At 34.5% G+C, this 27223-nt stretch overlaps 1 protein-coding gene across 2 annotated transcripts in view; it reads right to left on the bottom strand.

Moving 5' to 3' along the window:
* The window catches only part of LOC124633551 (voltage-dependent calcium channel gamma-4 subunit), an 83655-nt gene that overhangs the window by 37676 nt on the left and 18756 nt on the right, over positions 1–27223 (bottom strand). Inside the window, exon 1 of one of the 2 annotated variants that reach the window (XM_047168817.1) lies at positions 11011–11187. The exons of the other annotated variant lie outside the window; for it this stretch is intronic. The gene's annotated coding sequence lies outside the window, so the exon portion shown is untranslated. Of the gene's footprint in view, positions 1–11010; positions 11188–27223 lie in introns of those variants that run through there. 2 annotated transcript variants of the gene reach the window in all.

Below are 27223 nucleotides of genomic sequence, written 5' to 3'. Positions count from 1 at the left end.
AGGTTTTTAGTTCCTGTAAAATGCTTTTAATTACGAACGCAATTATCGTCGCGTGATTTACATAACAATATGAAGAATACAGAGATGCGAATATGTAGAGTACCCGTTTAAGTTCTCAACTATAGATAGATAGGTAGTTCTAGCTAGTAGTAGCTATACTAAAGCTAAGCTAAGCTAGCCGTTAGACCCCTTACACATTTGTTTCCACAGATATTGTCGCAAAGCTTTGCTTGTCCGAAGTTGTCTACTATTGACTTCACAGTTCACAATGCTCAAAAAGGTAAGGAAAAACACACCGTATACGTCAAATTGCTTCAAACTTCAGAATGGCAAAGATATTTGGCGCGAACTACAGACATGATACATCAAAACTTCCACGGTCAAAGAAGCTGTGCTAAATATCGTAAAAAACTGCCATGATTTTATTCTTTGTCCACACCCCGCACACATTGTTCCTAACATTATAATCTAATGGCTAGTCACGTCCACTTTCAATTGAAATCCGCTAACACTAACAAAAGTTATTGATCGTAAATAGCCGACAACGTGTGACACATTACTTATACTCTGTCACGTAATAGTATATATCAAGGACTCGGGAAAAGCTGCCTGTAAGGTAAAGATGACAGTTAGAGTACACACGACAAACTTTTAGTCGGCCGATAGCTTGTTTGGCGTCATGAATAAGCACATTACTAAGATCAGGGAGGGTACTAGCTATATCAGACCGACTGAAAAGTTTGATTGGAATCAAGTTTGTCTTAATAAAAAATTATGCCCAACCACCGGATCAAATGTCGGCCGACTGTTTATTCTGTGGTGTGGTGGAACTCTTAAGATGACAGTAAGGTAGGGAGACGAAATGGCTTTGTAGATACTTAGTTGTACAGGAACTCGGAAATGAGAAGTTGTCGGTTGATGCCTAAGAAAGTATTTTAGGCTGACTTTGCGTTTTTTATTAACTTTTTGCTTTTTGTGATGGCTAAACAGATAATTGTGATAGTTCGCAATTCAAAGGAAATTTTAAAAAAGCGACTACCCTTTCCAGTGTCATATTCTATCTCCGCCAAGGCTTACCGCGAAACCGCAACATTTTATATGTGAGGACTACACGGTTTTCATGAGTTGAAAAGTAGAAAAGTTCAAAAAATCTTTCGCTAGGAAACACTCAGTGCACCCGAATAAACATCTTTCCATGAAAAATGAGCTTTTCAATTTTTTTCTCGGAAAATCCAGTATTTTCTGACATGAGTTCGTTGAAAAATAAAAACAAACGAACTCTTCAGCCTTATCAGTAAGTTTATAAAAGCCCATAATCCTATAAACAACATTACATATAAAACACTGTTTGCGGAAATCCTTTATAAATAAATAATGAATGGTTGATCAGGGTTGTTTCCCCTCTTTCGAAAGACGTAACATTAATTTGTGATAATACCTACCCACGAAGAATTTACACAAGAATCGATTGGCCTTCAAAAGTTCTAAGACGTATCATTGGCGCGGTTGTCAAGGGCTTTCAAAATAAACAACTGCTTCTCTTCGAATGAGGCTTTAAATGGCCTATTGTTACTTGAAACGTTTTCCATTGTGCCTATGTGAAAGTTTTGTTCTCCTCGATAATTGCAGCTTAATAAAATACTTTGTGAAATGTTATTTGAAACAACTTTCGAGGACGAATTTAAACGACTCGCTTTATTTCCTGATGAGGAATATCAGCTGGTATTGTCAATTTGTGTACTTTGAGGAGATTTAAATCGCATAAATTATATTGAGATGGATATCGAAGTATTTTAATTTACGTGTATCATTTAACAACTATATATTCAATTTATGTTTTCAAATTAAGGGACTATAAGGAAGACATAACAAATCAACATTCACGATCATTCAGCAACAATCAAACGATCCCTCATTGTGCTCAAAAACTTATGCACAATTACAATGACGTGGTAACTAAACTTAGACAAGCAAACTTAACGCATTGTTGGTAGACAAAGGAATTTACTGTCAGTGCTGTATACCCGGTTTTGATTCTAACCGGCCGTGAAGAAAATGATGTAATGTCTGGTCCATGGAGAAACAAACAACGTAGACGAGAAACGTTACTAGCTCCGCCTTCATACAAATTCTTTAGAACTCACTCGCTTTTTTTAAACTATAACACCAATCCAGACCAATCTTTGACAGATTTTTCTTAATTTGAGAAGGAACTCGAACGCCTCGTTAGTTCTAATAGCTGATCACACCTACCGTACCTATGTACATTAATTGACCTTACCTACCTTATGACATCTCCGCTCTTTCCTTTCTCCGTGGTCTGGTCTCATGTTTGTGTAAGCCATGATGCTTCTCATAAAGCTAAGATTGCTATGAAGATAAGTGGAAGCTATTTAAATGCGCCGTGAATGCATCTCAGTGGAGTCACATCCATTTAGCACTCTGTCGTCAGGTAATCTTCACGGTACGGCGATTATACCGTTGGCATATCTTCACATCTACTAAAGATAAGTAGTTTGAAACCTTTAAAGAAACTTTATGTAACAAATAATAATGTACATATAACAAATGGGTGCTTTTTGTGCATAAACAATTTTATTTTGGAGGTTTTAGGCAGAGTTAAAGTTTAACGAAATCAAATTACTTTATTTATTAGTGCCCAACAACAATTGCCAGCATTGAAAATTGCAAAATGTACAATGTACAAAAATAAACACAGCATGCGACAAATATGAACGCAAATCAAACATAAATAAAAATTCTGCAATACAAAAAATGTACGAAAAATTAAATCTAAATAAAAAATTCTCATATAAAATTGTACTAGCGTAACTATTTCGCAAAAAAAATGTGAGGGCTAAGCCAACGGGGCCTTGGTACTCTCGACGGACGCGAAACGTGACCAGTCTGCGGTCCTTTGCTTACCGAAAGTTATTCGTCATGCCGCCGCGATACTATCACCGTGTGGATTTTGATGTATTACTACTTCTATTTTATTTGATAACTTGGCGAAGCTATTTCGCAAAATTGCTTTAACTTCCAAAAATATAGGAAGGTGTCCTTTGAAATATGGATCGAATTGAGCTATGGCATAAACAGGACCATCCACCAAATTTAAGATTTTAGACTGTGGTCACAATTATATGACATTACGGGTCAGAAATTATGCCTAATTTCAACCTAACTTCAATTTTATTTAATGCATGATGTTATAATTCCAATTAATCTATTCATTATAATTTAGACAACTAAGTATATTATTTTTATTGTGAGAATCTTTTGTAATATTTTGCTTACCTTTAATGTATTGATATAGATGGATTACCATGAATGTCTGCGTATTTAGTTGCATTGAGATCGAAAAAAAACTTTCTAGGCTATCGTAAAAGTCATGAAAAAGTAAGTAAGTAAATCTATAATATACATTTTCATTTTTTAAACTGCTATTGTTGTATCTTCATAGTGAAAAGGAATTCATAAATGCAGTGAAGCGCTATTAGATACCACACTCGACTAACATCGTTTAAAGCTGTTTCTGCAATATATGAGAAAGGAAGCACGATGTATAGGTGAATAATAAAACGTTCGGTTATTCAGTAGCGTCGGTTTAGCTCGAGAGTTTGTTTGCTTAACATAAGCTCAAATCAATAGCCTTAAACATAAACTAGCTTGAAGTTTAGCTTTGATAAACAGATTTACTGAGAATATCAAAATCTATTTTCTTTACATAAACCAAAACCCATGCTATGTATGTGCAGTACATTTCCATTGAATCGGACATTCTCAAAAGATTTGTTCAGATACAGTCAGGTTTGTGGTGAAATCCAAATAGTGCTATTTGACTAGCTTCTGTAACGTGTTAATTCGGAACAGTTAATGATAGTTGGCAAAACTGTTCCTTTGTACGTACACTCACATTAAAATTTGAATTCATAGACAAATAGAGTGCTCTTTCATTAAAAAACTTTTGCAAAACTGTATTCATAACAAGTTCAACGTGCCAGTACAATTTTTGGGGCGGAAACATTTTCTGTCATAATAACTATTGCAAATAGTGCTTTTAAATAGAAACTTTTTGTAATACAAACCCACCCATGCATAGCTTTTTCTCGAAATGATATCATTCCGTGGTCCAAATAGGCAATTTCTATAAAGGACTTCAAAAGCAGAGTAATAAAAAAATACTGAAATTGTTGATTTTAACCCGATTTTGCTTCAAACGTGTGCACTTAAATATTTTTGTTTCCATTTGAAAATATTATGCTCTAACGCTAGTTGTGTTTTAATAAAATTTTACTCGCAGTTTACTTGCATGTTATTGAAATATTTGGAATTTCCCTGTGAATACAAACCGGGCAGCCCTGTTGCTTTGTGCTCGGACAAACGCATATTTCATGGATATTACACGCCCTGGGGGGCTATTCTATAGACCGGCAGCGAGCGAGCATACTGCCGATATTTTTCATATATTTTTGTAAAATCAAAGACCGTTTTCATTGGCAGGCTATCGATTCATCATTTCATATTTCGAAATAAATATTTATGTACCGTCTGATGTTGTTTGATGTGGGTAGTGTGTAAACACAGTTTTTCCAATGTTTTGCTAATATCTTAGCGATTATTTATTTACATTTAGGGATAATATACATATATTCTATACTCTACAATCGATTTGTCAGCCAAATAAAAGGTATAGATTTAGAATGGATTTATTAAATATCCAATTCGAAAGCCAACCTCAGAATAACTAAACAACAATCACCCAACGTAGGAGCTTTTTGGTCGTGCATCAAAATCATCCCGTCAAACATCTACATACGACGACCCACAACGCTAAACGGTTGCAATACCTACTAAAATACCTGCAATATTTTAATTGCAGGTATCGTACCTATATGTTGCCATTAAACTGATGCAGTATTTTGTTACTAAAGCCAAACACAGCCTAGACACAAAATATCTCACAGCACACACTGTAGAGGTAAACTAATGTGTGTTAGAAATTCCTAACTTTGTCTAATGTTAACTTAATTAATTAAAGGCTTAAGCCACGTTCAAGTCCGCATTTGAGCGTTTAAACGCAGCTTAAGGTTTTTACTCGCGAGTATTTCGATGTCAAGTTGGGATAACTGAGGATTTTCGATATGCTCGAGAACTGATGTGTGAGTAGGCCTTTGCTTACACTATTGTGCTGTCGTGACAAGTTCGATTCCGGTGTAATACTATAGGAAAATCTTAAAAATAGGAATAATTTTCGGCTTAGCTTACACGAAAACTTACGAAGATGATGGGCAAATTTTATTTAAAATGTGTTTCATTCGAGCAATACAAGAGACAGAAATACTAATTTATTTTAATTTTTAAGTCTTTTGCGCGCTAGTGCACCTTATTATTTTATAATTTTAACAAAAGAATTGTGAATGAACGAAATCAAACTGCACTATCTTTCTTCACAGTCCTAGTTCGTCGTACTGAAAGAAATTTTAAACTACTTCACAATTTCAAAAAGGTGCAAGTTTTATTCAAATAAGTGTGTCTCTAAGTCCCAAACGTCTGCTGCATGTTGACGCACATAATGTTAGTGGGAAAACAGCAAACTTATGTTTACACAGCATTTTACTCAACGAAGGAATGCAAAGATAAAGAATAAAGCGAAAGAAAGGAAATTTCTACGTCCGCTAGAAGAATATGGTGCGTCTTCTGCTCAAGAACTCTTAACGTGAGAGGCACAAAGTTGTTGTATGCCGTTGTACCCACAAAGGTTTGCGTGGAATAAATTAAATAATAAGCGTGCCATGAAATATGATATGTAATGGAGATTTTATATAGAATCAACTTAATATTGGAATATTACAGATTAAAGAGGAAATTGTAACTTTGTCAATGGCATTACTAAGTGGTTAAAAAATAATTATGTAATTAAACTTAGTAATGCGTTCTTTTGCTGTGCCCTAACATGGTCCATAATATGTACCTAGCTTAAAGCCCCTTGTCAAATGTTCATTGGTAGGACTCGGGTATTATTCTGCGTTCTACAGGCTTCATATTTTCATATGAAGCTTTAATCAGAAGCTGATTTATTACAAATATCAGGATACCAACCTATGATTTTATATACCTTCTCAAGTTGATGTTACCTTATGAAATCGAATATCATTTCCATGTTTTACGATGTTGGTCAAGCAATAAGGCTTCTGGCTATCGGTTACATTTCTGTACCTATTCGTAACACGAACGGGTCAACGGTTCCCTGTATATACCTAATGATCACCCACCCATGTACTGTTTACAGAACAATTGTACCATACCGCAAATAATTTTGACGGTGTTTTGACGTCATTATAGAAACTAAAAAATTACTATTTAAATCATTTAATTAGAGGTGATCTGTTGATTCATTTAAATAAAATGTTACCCATGTTAAATATAAGATATAACTATTTTGAAAATACTAAAATCAGGGTCTATTTAATTAGCTACCTTAATTAGTTATCCATTATCCTTTTACTCGGAATATTTGCGAGACAAAATAAATTATTAATCTTAACAACAAATTATAAACGAAACTCATGAAATCAAAACAGTAGCCAATATCTCACCTATTCCAATAACCTAATCCCAATCATTTGAGTTTCAAATCTAGCGTACCAACTAGCTTATCACCCAGCCGAGCCGACTAAGGAAATGAGTTATACCGTAACTGTGACGACCTCATAACCTAGCCCCAACGTTAGTTAACTTTTTTTAATAGATTCCCCCGCCTTTGTCAGCTTATGTTTTTAAACATGACCCGAACCGCGTGGGCGTTTCGAAAGGTTACCTAGAATTATGTTGTGTTACAGAGGATTATCGGCCATAAAAGGACGTTGTTTTAATTTACTGAGCGCAATTTAAAAAACGAACGGCTGGTATTCAAATTGAGAATGTAGGAAGAGATTGACTTATCTTTCTTCCTGGCAACTAATACAATTGAGCATCAATACAAAAAGAGAGAATGGTGCGCTTGGTAAGTATAGATATTTTAGCTCGAGTTTGTTACCTCTCTCAAAATGGACCGATTTCAAACATTACGATAGGTATACTCCGACACATCTTAAGGAAACCTCTGTCAATAAAACATACATAACGAAACAGGAAACCATTAATTATTTATCGGATTAAGTACACATCTTAACATCTTATAATGCCTACATTGTCGAAATGAACACAAAATATATATGCCTAATATAAAAGTCGTGGTGGCCTAGTGGGTAAAGAACCAACCTCTCGAGTATGAGGGTGTGGGTTCAATTCCAGGTCAGGCAAGTACCAATGCATCTTTTCTAAGTTTGTATGTACTTTCTAAGTATATCTTAGACACCAATGGCTGATAAAAAGGTGAAGGAAAACATCTTGAGGAAACCTGGACTATAGTCTGAAATCACCAACCCGCATTGAGCAAGCGTGGTGATTAATGCTCAATCCTTCTCCGTGTGAGAGGAGGCCTGTGCCCAGCAGTGGGACGATAAAAAGGCTGTAACAGTAATATAAAACCGCAGTACGAAAAACTGCCTAACTAGTTCTTTGCGGGGCCATTATATATCTTTAATCTTCCACGAAAACGCATACGTAAGACAATTAAGATAGAGGCAGAAAGAGATTTATGTAGAACGCAGTTAGGTCAGTTCATTATCTCTGATTACATTGTAAGTAGCTCGTGCGATCTGGGAGTTAATGTGACTCTTTGACCGTGTTAGCAAGATAACTAAGGCGATATTATTCTTACGTACAGGAAAAAGGCTTTTCTGCGTCTGTTATAGATTTTTTTTGGGACGCTGTTTTAAGGTAATCATTCAACAGTTTTTTTGGTATATTAAATCATATCACAAATCTAGTCCATATTCATATAAACGATGTTAAACATTCACAACAGCAAAATTAAAATAATACGCTATAGGTATTGATGTTGTAACATTATTATAATCAAAACTAAAAGGATTACTGGGATCTGCATGCGAGTAATTGACGCTCCCAAAGTTAATCAACGCTAATACTATAATAGTTTATTGATCGTAATTAGTCTTATTTCATGTCACATTGGATCACGTCTGATTGGTTTTATCCAAATTAAATTATAATGTATTCTGTTGAACATGAAGTTGTTTATCAGGTGCTTAATTAGCGTAGTGTTAATGTAATAATGATTATATTGTTACTGTAATTTAATTGCAATGGGATTAATTTCGTGTTTGTTTTTTGATTACTTTTAGTGTAACAAGAGCTTGTTTAGAGCAACATATATATCAAAGTCAAAAATCGTTTATTCAAATCATTTAATTTCGTCATTTTATTCTCATATTTTTTTGTAAAGGCCTTAATATAATAAATTATTTGACTTTGACTTTCAAACTTGGCTGCAATCAGCACTTTTTTCAGCACTACAAAAGACAGCCCTCTAACGCCCACCCTTCATATAACTTAACACATGAATATACTCACACGATGAGACGAAAGAACTGAAACTACCAAAATAATGCGTCAGTTTTATTGATATCTTCGAAACAGGATGGGATTTTTCCTCAAGAGATAGGAAGTCACGCACAGCATCCTAATTTTTGTGGTGTAAAGTGACGTGTTCTGCGGCAGAGCCACATGGCGCGCTCTCTGAATCTTGCAACATAATGCGGGTTGGAACATGCGAGATGGTGGCACGCCACAATGACGCGTTGGTCACGCCATCTTAGTGATGATACATAGTGTAAAATAATAACATGACAGTTTGTGTAATTAGGACAAAGTTGATGTAACTTATGTAAAGATTGACAATCGAAACAAAAGTATTTTAGGTAGAGCTTAGAATCAGAAGTCTGAATGAGGAATCCTTGATATCAACTTTGGGTGATTACATAAAGAAACAGGTTTCCGGTACAGACAAACCTGTACGGGTAGGTACCGATCAGTGCAGGTATAATATTTCAATACAATCGTATTCACTCACTTATAAAGAAACAGGTAAGTTGAAACAGGTAAACAACCTGTTTCTTTCGTATTCACTCACTTATAAAGAAACAGGTAAGTTGAAACAGGTAAACAACCTGTTTCTTTATAAGTGAGTGAATAGGATTGTATTGAAATATTATACCTGCACTGATCGGTACCTACCCGTACAGGTTTGTCTGTACCGGAAACCTGTTTCTTTATGTAAGCACCCATAGGCAGGCATTATTTTTCAGTACTCAGTATTATTCTTCTATTTCATATAAAACCCATTTATTGTAAAAAAAAAACATAAGATTTTCATGTTTTGTAGGTAGGTACGTGATAAGTGTAACTAAAGCAAGAGAATTCTTATTGCATAAAATTCACGTTACATTCCCAAACTAAAAGTCTACCTTACACCAAAATACGTAATACCCTAGAAAGCTTATCCCGATCTATAAACGAAAATATTCGAATTGAATACCCGAAACCCAATGATATAAATACGAGCCTTAACGCAAAAAAAAGGAATCATGAATTATAAATAGCTGTCAAATCCATACATTAAAAACCTTCTTTCTGAAAAGCCTTCGTTCCAACTCGAACTCTTTCAAACGATCGACAAGAAAAGAAATAAGTACCTTGTCAAATGTCTTGGTGAAGATGTCAATGTGGTGAAGTTAACAAACAGTGACGTCACGAACAAATTACTTATCTCAAGGGGGAAATAAGATAGAAGAGGCTTCGAAGCCAACGAACAATAGATCCTGTGAAGTGAAGGATGAAAATTGTAACGTGTAAAAAGTATACAGGGAACGTTTGAGTACAACAGTACAAAGAATACAGTCGCTTGAAATTAATTCTGCTGGATAAACATTTGAACGAACGAAATTTTAAGAAATCAACGCTTTAAATTGGAAACGGTGTTATTTAAGTTGGCAATTTCGAGTGTATTTTTGAATTACAGTAGACTATTGTAACTATTGTAATAGCATAGTAATACAAGACTAAAAAATTTTAAGTAGCACATTACTAGTTTTTTGTTTTTGTTTCTTATTAAAAGCCTGGCTTTTAGCCTATAGGTGTAAGAGCGCGATCTTATTATTGCATTTATTATTTCACATTACAATATTGGAAACATTTTGATAGTTAATTTGCATTGACTAAGCTCAGAAACTACTTAAACGATTTAAAAAAATATTTCTCTATTTGGTATCTTTAATGAAAATGGCTTCAAATTGCTATTCATTTTAGAGTTTGGCCTTCGAATAGAAATGAAAATATTTCTAATTATGATTTTTGTGTATTAAGGTCCTAATTGTAAACACAAAAAAACTAGTGATAAAATAACTGAACAAGTATTTACATAAAGAGGCCAAAAAAATACTTAAAAACATGGAAGCCAAAGAGTGGGCATAGGTAATTGTATTGTAAAGTAATGATTACCTTACAACCACAAGAACCCACATTAGATATTTGTGACTACACACTGAATTTAGCACAAGTTTTCTCATAAAAAGTAAAAGAATAACCATGAATTTAAGTGTAAAAGTCTTCCTCCTCAAATCAAATGTTATTACTTCATAGAAAAAGGTATATTTCATAAAATGAACGTTTAAAATATGATCCTCGACAAACCCCGGTCTTTTGATAGGCTTATGTGGGAAAATGGGTCTAAACAAGCAGAGGCCCTTTCGTATTTAACCTAAATGAAAAGAAGCCATACTTATGACGCATATAATATTAATTAGTTACGTATTTGGGATAAAATTAATGTGAACTGAAGACAGAGATTTGGTTGAAAATTAAGTTTGTTTTTTTTTTTTTTAATAATAAAACATTCCTGTTTCTTATCATCGTTTACAGTTTTTTTTTTTGCACAATAGTTGTCAGATATTTAGTTCCCTTAACATTTCCTTCAAATAAACTCAATACTGTAAGTTAATTTTGTTAATATCAAACAATTAAAACTAAAAACAGTTGTCAAAACGTTTAACGACTTAATTGCCCATAAAATACTAAAACCGTTCAAAACAAGATTCGAATACTTACCATGTAACAATCACAGATGTGAACCAAAACAACTCAGTTTTAATCCTTTAATTAACTCACAATTTCACGTACATACTCGTAGTTTTCACTTGAAGCGTTCACCACAAAAGTTAAAGTCACTTCACTACGTAACCTCGATACTCGTAGCTCGAACCTCCCGCTACGCCGCTACGAGCGCTCTACGCTGGCACGTGCGATCCCCGTAGCCGAGTAGATAAACTGGAGTACAGCCGCTACGAACTAAAGTTCCGAAGTTTACCGAGCGCTGCCGAGCGCCGCCGAGACTTTGTAAGCCGTGATTGATATCAAATGAAATGTGAAGAATGAGTAGTTCTAGAGAGCTCTTTGTTTTAAGGATTATGTTTTTTGCCATCGCCGTGTGGTGTCGCTACGATATATCTTTTGTAGAAAGGCCTTGGCCTGCATAGTCGTATTGTTCTGATAAAAAATCCCATTTGTTTTACCTATCATAATGGGGGAGAAAGTATCATATTTAACAAGACCATGCGTAACAATTTCATGGAAATCATCATTTATGATATATTTAATTCCGTAACAACGGTCGTATTACATTTCCAGTTAATTATCTCGTTAACGGGTTAAGTAATGCATTATATTGGATTTCCTAATTGATTGGCTCTCGCCTGTCCGGTTTAATATGTACCTACATACAACGATCTATCGATCAACGATAAAAATCTTTTCAATTTTCCTTGCATAATGCAAGGAAAATTGATTCATTCATTTTTAATAAAAATAAGAAACACACTTTTCAAATAAAACTCTTCTTCCATTAAATTAATTGTGAAATGTTCAATAATAATTCTAACTAACATTTTCACGATGTTCAGCTGTTTACATTTTCTGTCAACGAATGACGCTTTTAATTTGCTGTTTGACAGAGCATAGTTTTGGCAGCGTTACAAAAACTGTCTCAAATAAAAGCGTTTTGATTTGAAGATTATTTAAGAAGTTATTGCGTTTCATGAAAATAAGTGGTCTTACGAACCAAATGTTTATTGATTCACAAATATATAAAATTAATAGGTGACATTCAAATATTTTTAGCATAGTTATCTATATATTATAGAAAGTGTGACAACCTAAAACTCAAGAATGGCTGAACCGTTTAAGCTGAAAATTAGAGGGGAGTTAGCTCAGACCCGGTAGAAATATTGGTTTTAAAGATTTTTCGAAAAAAACATGATTAAGAAAAGTAATCGTTATTTCGTTGTCTTCCGTCCAAATTTTTTGTTTAGAAAATTACTATGTTAAAATACAATTAAGGAACAAAATGATGGCACAATAATTATATTTTACCCTCTACTCAGAAGTTTGGGTATCGAACTCTCAATGCACTTACACAGTTCGGTTGATCCACTCATAACGCGATTATATTGAGCGCTGTTGAGCAAGTTTCCAAACGCTCTTGTTAACCAAACAATGCTGCTTAAGGTTTAAGCTAGGCAATGTGGGAAATATTAATAACTAGCTTCCAACAGTGGTTTTACTCGCTTGTCGAAGAAAACTTACTAAACACACCTGGATAAAAAATAGCCTGTAGTATGTTATTTAAAAGTAAGTCATCATCATCATCATCTCCCGAGCCTTTTCTCAACTATGTTGGGGTCGGCTTCCAGTAACTCATATAAGTTTCATATATTATACTTCAAAAATGATCTATATAAAATAACCCTACAGCCTATCTCGATTATTGAGCTCACACAGAAATCTTTTCAAATCGAACCGGTAGGTCCAGAGATCGGCGTGATCAAGCAAAGAAACAAACTCTTCAGCTTTTACAATATTTCCATTTCATGCACTGTATACTAATTATATATTTTAATCTACTTTCTAAGCTAACCATGTTGTTTAAAAACCCATTCTAAAATTCTAATCACACATTAACTAAGTTTGACCCTATCGCTCGTTCAGACAATATTTCACCCTTTAACGAGTGATGACGTCATAAATATACCTAGATATAATGTACTTCTTGGTACTTCCAAGGTTTCGTTTCCCAATCTCCAATTGTTGATGAATCATTCAGTAACAATGATTGTATGTAAGTACATACTGTAATGAGAATTTAATGGGTGATAAGTAGATCGTGATATTTAAAATTAGACCTTTTTCTTATGTTGTTGAAGTCTTCTTCTGTTTGGTAGAAGAGTAATTATGTGGTGCAATAATAATGTTTTAATGTTATATTTTTTATAATTATGTAAAATAAATGGCTTGCTCTAATTGTCTCCTATATTGTGTTACTATTGCCGATAATAAAGGTACCTACTAAGTAATTCCCTGAAAAACTTGACTTTGGTTACCGAACCCGAATATCGGTCGCTTTGTTTACTTAAATGGCATATAACACAAATAGAATCAAAAGATTTCTTTAAACTGACAATAATATTAACAAAAGCTGCTCTATATTATATTTCAAGGAAAATCGTTAGGCATTGATATAAGAATTTGGAAAATGTAATATTTTTTATTGACATTTTTCAGGAATAGTTCGCCGAGGAGTACTCCTAACTTTAGCAAATTATAATCATAGCCTAGTATAATAATTGGCTTTGAACAATCTATAGATGCTAATTATAAAGCCTATTTGTTTGATCCGGCTAATCTTAGGATCTTCTTAGCCTATTTGTAAGACAGCCCATTTATCGAGTAAGAAAATAGGCCACTTTTTATCAGGGTATGCAAAATATATTCCATGGGATGCGGTTAAACTTCTGGAGGAAGCTAGTTTGCTAATAAAAATACTCTATTTGAATAATAAGAAAAAATAATTTCATCTGAATCATAATAATAATACACAAAATTACGTTTAGGAAGATTAAAGTAAACAAGCTACTGCCTTACTAACATTAAATGCAAAGATAACTTCTGCTTGTCTGTCTGTCCGACTTCCGTCCATACTAATATTATGTCCGTTTGATAAACAGTCAGTCTAGAGCCTGAGGATGGCGTAACTTACTTTTTATAGGTACGGGTGCGGGAAAGAGTTCCCTTATAAGTTGAATAGGTGGAACCGCGGGGAATAGTTAGTACCTACATATTATTTCAATTACATAAGGTCACTGCAACCACCAATTTGTGTTGACTGATTTCCGAAACACCGAACACAGCAATCTCAGCATTTTCATCAAACCATTGTTTGATCAGTGGCAAAAGTAGCTGAACAAATCAAAACCTTCAAAAGAGCATCACAACGTAAAGAGTTATAATTTCAAAACAACACAAACGACATTTACTGAAAATTCTAATTTACAAAAAAAGTAGATGAATGCTCTTATAAGTTACCGACGACACGGTGTTAAGCAGTTTTGAAAGTTTAGAATTGCCAAGCTACCTTTGAACCCGATTATACCTACCTACCATTTCTAAAGCCCAAACTCAGCAGCGAATATTCGTGGGATAATGTGTATACGCATTGCGTCGTACCTAATAGTAGATCGAAAGCAATTTACTGTTAAGGGGACGCATAAGGATAGGTTTGCATCAGCAAGTAATTAGTATACGGACGGCGAACCGATACCGCATTCAACAAAATGAACTCAAGTGTTGTCCCGCAAACTTTTCTCTGTAGTCGGTATTGGGTCTCGTTACACGTTTTATTATTTTGGATGTAGGTGTTCAGATTATGAGCATGTTTCCTTGGCAATGTTAACATGATAGGTAGCTATGTATTTCTGTAAAAATCGTATAAGTGACAAAAAAAACATTTTTTTTTATACTTCCCATATTCAAAAAGCAAGATATGGTTTTCATTTCAATATCATCATCATCATCATCATCCTCCTGCCCTTATCCCAATTTTATTTGGGGTCGGCGCAGCATGTTTTCTCCTTCCATACTCTTTTATCTGCCGTCATCTCACAAGTAACCTCTTTATGCTGTGCCCTACCGGGTCCATATTGTTTTTAATATATTGTTTAAACTTTATAAAAATACCACCTGTATTACATATGGAACGCAAATAAAGATTTGAATTTGAATTTGAAACATTCTTTCTTACCATATCTACTTTCACACAATCCATCCATCGTTTCTTTGGTCTTCCTCTTCCACTATATATACTGTACCTATTAAATGCGCAGTTATTTTGGGCACAAGGTACGTTTGCAATACGCTTCATCAGCTGATATTAAAAGCTAAATTAAATAGCTGTGGTCATAAAGTCATATTTTAGTAGTATAAAAAAGTCTCACAACTACGTATTTTACCCGTGATTCATGTGATATATTAAATGCCATTCGTATCCCGTTTTGGGACTAAATCTATCACATAAGTCCCTTCAGGCGTGTTCTACCTGGCCTGACCTTATTTCTATACAATCAATACCTAGTATTTCGAAAAAGGTAGCAAAAAATCACAACTTATAGGTACAAAGATAGACTTCTGAAACAATGTATCGGAAAACGGGAGCAGTAAAATAGTTTTACATTCTCTTGACGATTCTCGATGCGTTGTTTTATGAGAACCAGGCTTCTATAATACATTATAAGTAATTGTATACTAAAATTAAACGACCAATAATGTCTGCCTGCCTTCATCCACGATGGTTATAATATGACGTTGGTATAAAAACTTAATAAAACCTTCGTCGGTTTTTATAAGAACAAAATGTGTACTACGTCTAGTTACTTTTACAGGGAACGCGTTTTATATTTTGTTAGTGCTCTTCGCGGTTCCTCATATCCGTTTACTACTAAAGCCAATAGACCTTTTAACATTAATTGGTTAATAATTTCAGGACACCTATGATTTCCATTTTTAGCTATTATCTTGAGTCTTTAAGAACACTAGATCTATGAATCTAAGATACAGAAAAATATAACAATGATTGGTTCATCCGTTTGGGAGCTACGATACCACAGACTGTTAAGATAAACTTATAATAGGCCTGTTTTTGCGTCGGGTGTTAAAAACGAACCGAAATGTAAAAAGTTTTAATGTAGCAAAATAGGCATTCCTTTGATAGTATTACATACTTTTTGAAGAGGGTGTTGAGCAGGCCGTATACGTGACATATTTTACTCTAAAGTAGTTCAGAGATATGTCGATTTTTACTTCGCGCTTTTTTATATACAGCTGTTGTCTTCCACATTGGTTCAAGTAGCCTACTCACCAGTTTACAAAATAATTACAAAGCCAACACAACCACGGAAGCTAATAACAATTTGTCTGAGTTAACCTCAAACGAAGCCTTCCAGGAATAATCTTATCACTCTGTATACGACTCACATATCCAATATACGAAAACATTTTAACGCGAGCTGTTCTTAAGTAGGTACTTGTAAATATAACAGCAAATTGTGTTAACCCAAGCTCATGATTTGCGGATATTGAATTTATTATCATTATGGAACCCACTCAGAAGGGTTAGGTGATTAAACCTTCTACCTACCCAAGACAATCGGTTCCCACTTAGGCAATTTGAGAAATTTCACGAATATCTTCATTTAGGCCGGAGGCGACGAGAAACTATTGACGTGGCCTTTCCAAGACGACATGAATAAACTTTCTGACACCGCTATTAAGGGATATTAAATGATATTGGTATTTACTTGAAATACGTTATTTTGCGGTTACTTTAGATCATAACGTAGGTAATGGAATATTTGGAGACTCTCTTTTGGTTTAGTTAGAGTCTGTAATGTTTACTAAAGTTATTTAATGCTGATATTCTTATTTTGTAATATCTTGAAATAAGTACTAGATATCTATAGGTACGCTATTAATATCACTACATTGCGTATCAGTCGTTAGAACTAGAAAAACTGTGACATCTCAAAAGATATACCTAATCGTAGCATCTTAAGAGATAAGATGGTATACGAAAATACTCATATACACGACAATTAGTGTCCCAATAAGAAGATAAAATAAGTGAACCGTTCAAATTTATGAACCCAGAATGTACCCCTTGGCAATGCTTAGGATATTTTTTACTAGCCAGTAAAACATAATATTGGCAATGTCTCGAGTATGTTTTAATCTGTGATTGAGACAATTGCCAATGAGATTTTGAGAACAGCAATATTGACACATAAATTAATCGGTTGTGACAGTAAGTATACGTAAATATGCTTCAATGTTTAGTTTTTCTCTACTAGCTTTTATTTTAATGCTGCTTATTAGGTATGGTCGTAAACATAAATGCTCGTAGAAACTAACTTTCTCTCATGGTATTCAAATTGGGAATGTTCAATCATATCGAACGTAAAACGAGCAGGTTCATTTTAAATTCCCAAATAAACGGAATCAATTTGAAACGGTTTATTGTGAATTTGATGCGAAAGTTAAGTTGGAATTTGATGAAAAGTAGTAGGAAGTAATGAGACCTAGCCTGTCTCATTATGCGTCAGTCCATTTACAACCTTTACGTTTCGTTACTCATTGAAATGAGTACTCAGGTCTTTGAGCGAGTTTTTCCGTATAGTATCGATGGTCAAACTAAAAGATTTCTTTTGCGATATTTAAAGGAAGAATTTCTATCTACCATTCACGTGCGTTTTACTAGAAAAATAGTCTCTATTTTGTCAGCCCCACCACATATTGGCAAGAAGATTTTTATATCCGATATTTCTAATCGATGCACGCGTAAAAGTATTTCATATCGTTCCCATTCCCAGAAGGCAGTTTATTGAATCATATGTACTAATATCAATGAGCAGCCTCTCTCATAATGTATGTACATACCACCGCTATCTTTAACGGGCAAATTCGGATCGTTTGTGTTCATTAGTTAGTGTCCACTAATGGAAATGGCTATGACCAAGCGGAATGGCTGCCGGAATGGTCTCTCGCAGCATTTAACCTCTCGCCCCATCTCGTACGTTTTTAGACCATATTTCCAGCTTGAATTGTTTTATGCAATTATATTTTAGGAGCACCGTAATCTCAGTTATGTGTCCGCGAAGTACGTGTTTATTTTAATACTGTAACATTGTGTTGTATTACCCTTTGTTTTCGCAGAATAGTTGGCAGACTTTGGGCTGTTGCAGTAAGTCTGAGGGAGATTAGTACCATTAAATTAATACTAGTTTTTGTACATGACAACTTTAGTCATTACTCCTTCATACCAATAGAATATCTTCACACACATAGAACTCTGTACGTAGACAATTCTACATACCTTGGACTTACATATGAAATGCCACAAACGAACTTATGTAGGTACCTATTCACAAAGAGACGCCGGTGTCGCTACTTTTTTAAAACGCTTAATTCAAAGTCCATTGTCTAGTTCTTCAGTGTATCTAGGACTTCATTAAAAATGTGTGCTATTCGAAATTAACTCGAGCCGTTAATGTAATTACGTAGAACATTGTGATGCATCCCTGCATTACGGTATTAAAGGACTTTGTTATCCGAGCCATGCGGCGTGATGTATCATTATAAAGTTTCTTTTTAATTTTCTGTAGTTTATTCTTGCATACATTTTGTGTTGTTGTAGTTTTAATATAATGACATCATGAAATCATAGCTGTATCTATTTCCATATACCTACTTTTATTCAAAACTATTAATAACTGAACCAAATTCTAAGGTTTAATACTGAGGAAATGAGAAAGAAAATAAAGTTGTAAGTATTTGAAAATAGAAACAGGAAAACAAAAATCTTATACGAAAAATATTATAAAAATAAATAAGTCAGCAGGCACTTCAATATCAGATATTTTTATAAACTCATACATCCTATTTTATATACCATTTAAATCACCTTAACACATTTCCCAGTTTTAATGTTCAAACAGTGGCCGAACTCCTTCAATCAAGTCAGGGTCCGCCCTTGAAGTTATTGAGCGCAATCAACATTATTACATCTCTCATACGTACCTACGTATATCTCTGATAGATTCCGACTAAGCAAGCGTGGTGATTAACGCACATTCCTTTTCTGTATGAGAAGAGGCCTTTGCAATGCAGAGAAACGGTAAAAATACTGATGATGATGATGATTGTTTATGTACCAACGTTTTACAAAAAACTAAAAATACTTGTGATTGATAATGATAATTTGCGTGTTACCTAGCTTTACTCTCGCGTCACACGTCTTGCGTGTTACTCGGGAAGCGTGTAGCTCTCTAACAGTGCACGAATCGGTTAAGTAGCCTTTGGGGTACAAACAAACAACAAAATGTTTCCTCTTTATTATATTAATGTCATCATCATCATCATCATCTCAGCCATAGGACGTCCACTTCTGAACATAGGCCTCCCCCTTAGATCTCCACAGATACCTGTTGGAGGCGACGTGCATCCAGCGTCTTCCGGCCTTTATGAGGTCGTCTGTCCACTTTGTTGGTGGACGTCCTGCGCTGCGCTTGCTAGTCCGTGGTCTCCACTCCAGCACTTTTCGGCCCCATCGGCCATCTGCTCTGCATTATTAATGTAAATGGTATAGACAATTAAGACTCATTGTAACATAGATATCCTTATTCTAATTACCTTTTACCAGTAAATATGGAAACCTTAAGAGCGCCCTTAAAATATCCACAGATACCGTTCGCTCGATATCGTACAAATTCAATCGAAAGTTCAGAGAGAAACGTTTAACTTTCACAAAACGTAGATAGGTACACATATTTCTACATTACGTTCACATTGCTCACTCGCTATTCCATTTGGTGCGTGAAACAAATACTAGAATTTAGAAAGATATGGCTCGGGGCTGGGTAGATAGCACGCGATCGAAAATTGACTCAAACATGTTAGAAATATTTCACGTGGACTGATAACTTTTAGCCTAACGCTGTAAACTGTGTCAAACTTTATTTTAAAACCAACCAAATCATATCTAAAAAAGTTCATAAATTAAATTATTTAACAAGCTTCTCTTTTTTGTGACTTATAGATAAATTGGAATTTTTGAAGATAAACTTAGCATGGCAGCTAAGTTTTAGCGGAATCCTGCATCTAGCGTTTCAACAATCTTAAAATATTCACTTGGCATATTTCCGCATAAGCCACATCAAAATATTTTCACAAAAGACTCCTCAAAATCTGTACGAATGGCTGGTTCTAGGAAACCCTGCTTTGTATTTCCTTGTAAGTAAACCGCATCTTTCTATGTATGTATATACGCGTATGTACCAACATATTTACGTGCGTCATTCTGTCTTACCCAATTACTATGGAAAAAAATTTTATCCTGTTATTCAATATAATGTATATACAGAAGCTTATTTCAACAGTACTAACAGAGTAGAGGAAAGATAAACCATAACCTACGATGAATACAATTTACGATCCAGTCTCTTAAATCAGAAGCGATGGATCCTTCATGAGACAAATTGTTTCGAGCCAATGTATAGCATTAAACATGATTACTTGGCCACGTTTTAAGGGCTCCCCATGAACCCTGTAATAAAGTTCATGGGCTTAATTCCCAGAACCCATAATGTAAGGTAATCTAATTTATAACTTCATTGCTTTCAGGTGAAATAAATTTACAGAGACAGCGTTATGGCGGCGTTGTTTGTTTTCGGTTGCCATCCATCTTTTAAATAATATTGTACAATGTTGCCGACAATACTTAACAATTTTTTTGTGTTGATAAAAATACATAGGTTTCCATTAACACATATAACTTGAAACAATCGCAATCATGATAGTGATATCAAAATGCACAGTCCGTATATAATACACGTCATACAACATTGAGCATCAATTGCATAATTATAAATCTTATTGAATTATTCTAAGTGTTCTGTACCCGAAGGGTAGGACGGAACCCTATTACTAACTTCGTTGTCCGTCCATCTCTCGAGCACTAAGCTGTATCTCATGAACCGTAATAGTTAGTAGAAATTCAGAACAAAAATAGGTACTAACAACTAGAATATAATGTTAATATTCCTCAACAAAGAATTCTGACAACTAAAAAAATATAAATATTTTGCGGGGCTCTTACATCAACATCTGCCTAGCCTTTTCCCAACTATGTTGGTTTAACTGCTTCCAGTCTAACCAGATGCGTCTGGATGGCCGTCTCATACAAAGAGCAACTCTCTGACTGACTGAGCAATGACTGACATATTTTTTTGCGTATTTTATATCTTACGGAATCACTTATATATACCTCCGTGCACAGTTCCAAATAGCACTTGTTCAGTTGTAATGGCAAATTAAAACCAAGTTCAATAGAACTAAGAAGTAAATCTGACAGCTCCATTAGAAGTGAAGAGGCTGAGTGATTGGTATCCCACTTCCAATCGGATGTGGATTTCCGCATACAAATAGATGGTGTGGCTATTGAATTGTTGATTTATCTTGTTTGTGTATGTTAGAGTTGTGTAAGGGTTTACGATCGAACAAATGTCTATTCAGGGTATTTTCTCCTGATGAGATACATAGGGTATATCTTGGTTACTTAATTTGGACTAGTAAAGTAGGTAAGTAGGACTTTGAAAATATAAATGAAATATACCTACTTTCGACCCTCTGGGCAATTAGTTTCTACATGATGAGTGGTGGAGTAAAATTTGTAGTAGTGAATACGGTGTAGCTATATGTGAATACAATAAATAGTTCTCTGTATATAATGAAAGTTATAGTATGATTATTAGCCAACTATGTGTTCTCGACGAAATAAAATCTTTTTTTTTCTTTGGTGATGGGGAATCAGCAGCTTGTAGAAGTGTTAAACTTTTATGGCCTTACTACAAAAACTTTAACCACTGTTTTACACTTGTCTAAAAAAAATGTGGCTGCAAAATGAACCATATGTCAACGTCATAATTTGACATTTTTTTAGACAAGGCTTAAACTGACGTTTAAAAGTTTTTGTGGTAAGACGGTTACCGTCTTACCACAAAAACCAAAATTTTATTAGACAAGTGTAAAACAGGGTTTAAAGTTTTTGTAGTAAGGCCATTAGTGTCTAAAACCCACCCAAGTTCCTACTAAAGCTCTTTGGGTACCAGGTTCCAGGTAATTCGAATAATCCCGCAGCCTCAGCAAAAAAAAGCCTAAATAGAACTACATTCATATGAAACAAAATGTAAATGTACACCATAAAATGTTACACTCATAACGGAGGTTATTCGCATATTCAAAAGTTCATCCAGCGAAAAAAGGGCACATAGATATAATAAACCGATTCGTTCGGATTGGTCATGATACTCCGGAGCGCACCTAACAGTATAAACCTGGGAGTTGGGACCATGGATATGGTCCGCGTCGTTTCTGCACATCTAACTGTCGCTCTATGGCCACGCAAACAGCGGATTTTGGTTTTTTAAATAATTTTCTGCTTTTTGTCTCAGTTCCTTTTTATATTTTTTAGTGATGGCAAAAATCAAAAAATGAGCCCTCCCGCTGTGGGTTAGCAGCGGTGAGGGAGTGTCAGACATTTACTGACTAAAAATCCATCGTGTTTCTTCGTAGGCTTTATATGTAATAGGGCTGCGGTAACTCTTTCGAACAATCGCGCAGATGGAAATGAAGGCTTAGTTTTAGTTATAAATATCTAAATGTTTAATATGAATAAATATTACAGTAATTTAATCTAGGCTATATTATGGATAGGAAGCTTTAAACGAGGTAAATTTTACTTAAGTTACCTTTTCAAGTCTCCCTCAAATTTATAGGCGTAATTATTGCCAGGACGTCTGGTTTCAATTACCAAAATCTGTTAGTAGAAACCCTACATATTAGATATTAGCGTAGATTATTATTTTTAATTTTGTTTCAATATCTCTTAGCAACATAGCTAGTAAAGTTCTTTATTTTACAAGAAACCCTGAAAATGTCGTGTAGATTAATTTTTGTTAAAAGGTAGTGTGGGTTTATTTCCATTAGGAAATTCTGAGTAAGTTCTGTGAAGTAGCAGCGGTGAGTCTGTGTGTGAGCTCGACTAATGGCAATAAGCCGCCCACTATTACACAGAACCTTTAACAGATGAAGGGAGCTTCATTAAATACCTTATACATAAAATAACTTACCGTTTACTTGTTTTCACAAACGCTTTCTTCCCAACGTCTATGAAGACGATGAAAAATCTCTAAAAAAGGAGCCCTTAACCGTAAAGAGGGCAGGGTCGCGTGATAAGAGCCAAAAATGTAAAAGGGGCTCTATTATCCCCATTGATAAGAATAAAATTAAATTGGCTACTTGACCACTTTTAAAAAGGTTATTGCAAATGTTATTCCTTTTAACAGATACTTGTGAAAAGAGAAGTGGATATTCTTTTTTATTATAAGTTGGTTCTTGTCCCTTTTTAGAATACTACGAAAGACCATCTTATAATTTGATCTGACATATTATCTACTAACATACTCTAATGTATGTATAATTCTATTTACTTCTAAAGTACTTTTTACTTAAGCATTCTAAGCAGTACCTACAAAAGTCGAATGTGATTTTCTTTAAATATCTAATATGACATTATTTTGATTTTTTCATTTAATTAAATTAAAGCAGAAGAAGAGGGAGAATGATACACGAAAGGAAGACCTCTGCAAGACAAGAAAAAAGAAAAAAAAACTCAATTTCTTTATTCAGCTATCCAGAACAATATAATTTGTACGAACAACTCTACAGTCTAATCGGGTACATTAATCTCCAATATAAATTCCGGCAACACTTCTAAGTATCTTGTACGAGTAAAATTGCGCTTTTCGTTTTCCTTATCGTTGATTGAGATGGAGACGTGAGAGTGAGCGATGCCAAATCAAGATGGCGTAACACACCGATTCTAATCAATTATAAGCGTTCTAACTTAGTCAATGAAAATGTTTGGGCGGAATTGGCTTGAAATATCTCGCCAATCTGGAAGTAATTAACGCCATAATGACACGGCCGTGAAAGCATTATAGAAAGTTTTTCCTTAATTATGCTGTCTGAAGTGAATTAGGCTTTTGTTGGCGGTTGTAAATTAAAATAGTTTTAGTTTTTGGAATGTCGGAATTAGAAGTAGTTGGAATTTGAGTTTTTGATGAGAAAGAGCTTATTACAGCATAATTAGGTAAAATTCACTCTGTCTCCGTTTGCCGTACAATAATAGGTATAATAATTGCTTTCAACTGTTTTTATAACTTTATAAAAAAACAGAATCCATCACGTATTATTCTACACTCCAAAGAATTATCTAAATATAGTACTTGAGATTGTCTGTGTACCTTAAATTCATGTTTCGATGTTCAACTGAATTTATTGGAAGGTGTGGCCACGCTGGCATTTTAATGACCTTAGTGTGAGCTCAATAAAGGTCAAAGATCAAATTTTATTGGAAACTACATAATGTACTATAGTTATTTTAATTAAGGTCATATTTTAATCCTAACGCGTGAGATAATAATTTTCTATAAGCCGAATTACGATCTTCGCGTGGGATTTCCACGAAACTTTCATAAGTAGAAGCAAAGGATGCACCAGATAGTCTACAGTTGAAAGTCAAATTAACTAAGGAAAGGCCATTTGACAAGTCCAGTGATCATGATGCAGGACCAATGTTGAGGCCTTGTTACGCGGAAAACATCTTCACCCGTTGGTAGTGATGACATCTTTTCTTTTAACATTTATATCGATCAACACAGCCATTGGCCACCACTATTATATTAATTGTATTAGATTAGTTCCTCTTTTTTCAGTTCATTGGTCCAAATTACCTGTTTTAAACTCCAGTTTCCTAGCCCCACTCATATAGCTAGGAAAACGATATGCCGCGGCTGTGCCACCAGGTATAACCCGTTTTATTACATCCAATTTTATTTTATGCCCCTCTCATACCCGTATTGATCGTTCGATAGATCTTTATGCATCTAAATCTTTATTTGAAGTCCCAAACGACGTTTTAATGTTCTGTTCTATATGGACAGTCTGACACAATGTTTTATTTGAATTCGGACGTGCAATGTGACGGAGGTTATATAAGTCATAATGTCTTGGAGTCAGGATTCGAATACGTAATTTTACTAGTATTTTATTGGGTGTATTTTTGGACTGTATTTAATTAAACTTGTGCCACATAGGTAAGTTTTTACGTGTCTTCAGTAGTCAAAATAAGATGAGTATTTTAGCAAACAATTTTATTTTTTGACTTTCTGTACCTAAGTGACCGTTTTCTCGCTTCGTGAAAACTTAAACTTTCATTTAGTAGACGAGTTGAGTTAACTATAAATGAAACTTAACGAATCGATACTTTTCATAAAATTACTACAGATTTACCTGCAATTGCATATTCACGTGGTGGATGGCTGAAATAGCCAGATATTCAACTTTAAACTTATATATGTGGAAATTCATTTCTAAGAAATCTAGACTGAATAAAATCAGACTTTAATTTTGAAGGATTTACGACGATTCTCGAGTGGGATATATAAATTTTGATACGAGCAAAGTCGCAGGTTTATCTAGTGAATACCTGAGTGGTACAGGTGACATGGGTCTTTAAAGTTCTTGACGCTGAAGAGTAATATATCCTTCCCATATTCATCTTATTACGATTTCCACACCCGTTTCATACGATGTTACATATTAAAATTATACATTAGGTGCGACGATTTATGAAACTGAGACAGTCGAGTTTTGATTTCGCGAAGGGATTTTGTGACATGAGTTATAGGATTCCGTACAATGAGCGAAGGTAACGCTTTGTTTGATTTTGAATATGATGGTATTTAAAATAAAATTAATTGATCAAGTATAATATTTTGACATGTAGGAGGGTTTTAGAAGCAACGCTAAAAATATATTTTTCAGAAAACAATTTTTTGCAGTAAATAAATTTTCGTGTAAATAAATCGCCGTATTCTGAAAAAAAAAAAAAATCATCTCGGAATTTTTACATAGTTTTATTGTGAAAAACAAACGGATGCAAAATAATATTTTTCATGATCGAAATGCTGAAAATGTAAATTCGAGTTCTAGAATATTATTCAACGTCCCGTCCAAATATCTCGACTAACTGTGGAATGTCTAATTATGAAACAGGTGTTACACTACTCGAGTCCAAACGAACAGAACTCTCCGGCACTTCGCAGTACATTGCGCGACTCACCAACATTAATATCATTAAACTTTATATAAATCCGCAATGTATATGTTACCGTAAGATTACAAACATCGTTAGATTACAATCTATCTCGAGAGATTGTAAACTGTCGAATTATTGTGAACCGTAACATCTGATTGCAATTTAACGCATTATTTTTCGCTATATTATAATCTATCGATGAGAAATTGTCAAATTGTCAACTGTCCGAAAGCTCTCTCTGATTGGTCAGTCTTTTTGTAAGATCGACCAATCACGACCAGCCGTTCTGTTCCCATGGAGTTCCCGTAGAGTTAGGAATGAAATAGAGGTGTCAGTTAAATAAAATAAATGCTCTTCAAAAATTCTTCAAGTATTAAATTTATATAAAAATAACTCTTATAAAAATACAGTTAGGTATTTTGTCTTCAAATACAAACTAATATTTAAAAATAAAATAAAAGGGGTGCTAATTAAACAGGCTTCTTTTTAATATCATTATTCGCCCCCAAAAATGTATGTTGCCTTCTAAATTACTAAGTCAGCCACAATTAATAAAGCGTCGAGCATCTAAATAATACTATCTTAGCCACGAGTTATCTTCCACTCTAAATACAACTCAGCATGATGGTTATTTTTTTGCATCTAAATTTGTAGCATGCATTCTAACAGTAAACTTCTTAAATACTATTAAATGACATCATAAAAATATTTATTTACCTTCTAATTTTTTAACTCGTACCTACTGAATTTTTTGTTTAAAATATAACACATCCCATATTAATTGACCCAGCATGGAAGTAAGCATGCAACATGCAGCAAGCATAACTTCTGTCACGGCTCCGGCGCTGCGGGGCTCCGGCGGTCCCGCCTCGCCCCTCCGCGCCTACGCGGTTTTGAATTGCACTCTAGGGGTAGGGCAGACAAGACTACGTGGAGTCGGTTTTGCAGTGATTCGTTTTCGTCACTAACTTCAATTTTTAATACAATTTTTAATTGTGTGTAATTTGAGTCTTAAAAATTAAGTACAATTTTTGATTTTATAAAAAATTAAACCGTCACTTATTTTTGCACGTCAAAGAGCTGTGACACCGGGAGTTGCAAAGAACATTGTCTTTTTTGACGTTCTACCAATCAGCGCGCAAGATGCATTCCGTTCTACGCCAGTTGACAATTTGACCGCTCTACATCGCTCTCGATCTTACAAAAAGACTGACCAATCAG

This window comes from Helicoverpa zea, chromosome 9, assembly GCF_022581195.2.
Source record: "Helicoverpa zea isolate HzStark_Cry1AcR chromosome 9, ilHelZeax1.1, whole genome shotgun sequence".
In the NCBI taxonomy this organism is placed as follows: Eukaryota; Metazoa; Arthropoda; class Insecta; order Lepidoptera; family Noctuidae; genus Helicoverpa; species Helicoverpa zea.
The sequence above is the reverse complement of the archived record's forward strand: the minus strand, read 5'-3'. Positions and strand labels throughout refer to the sequence as shown.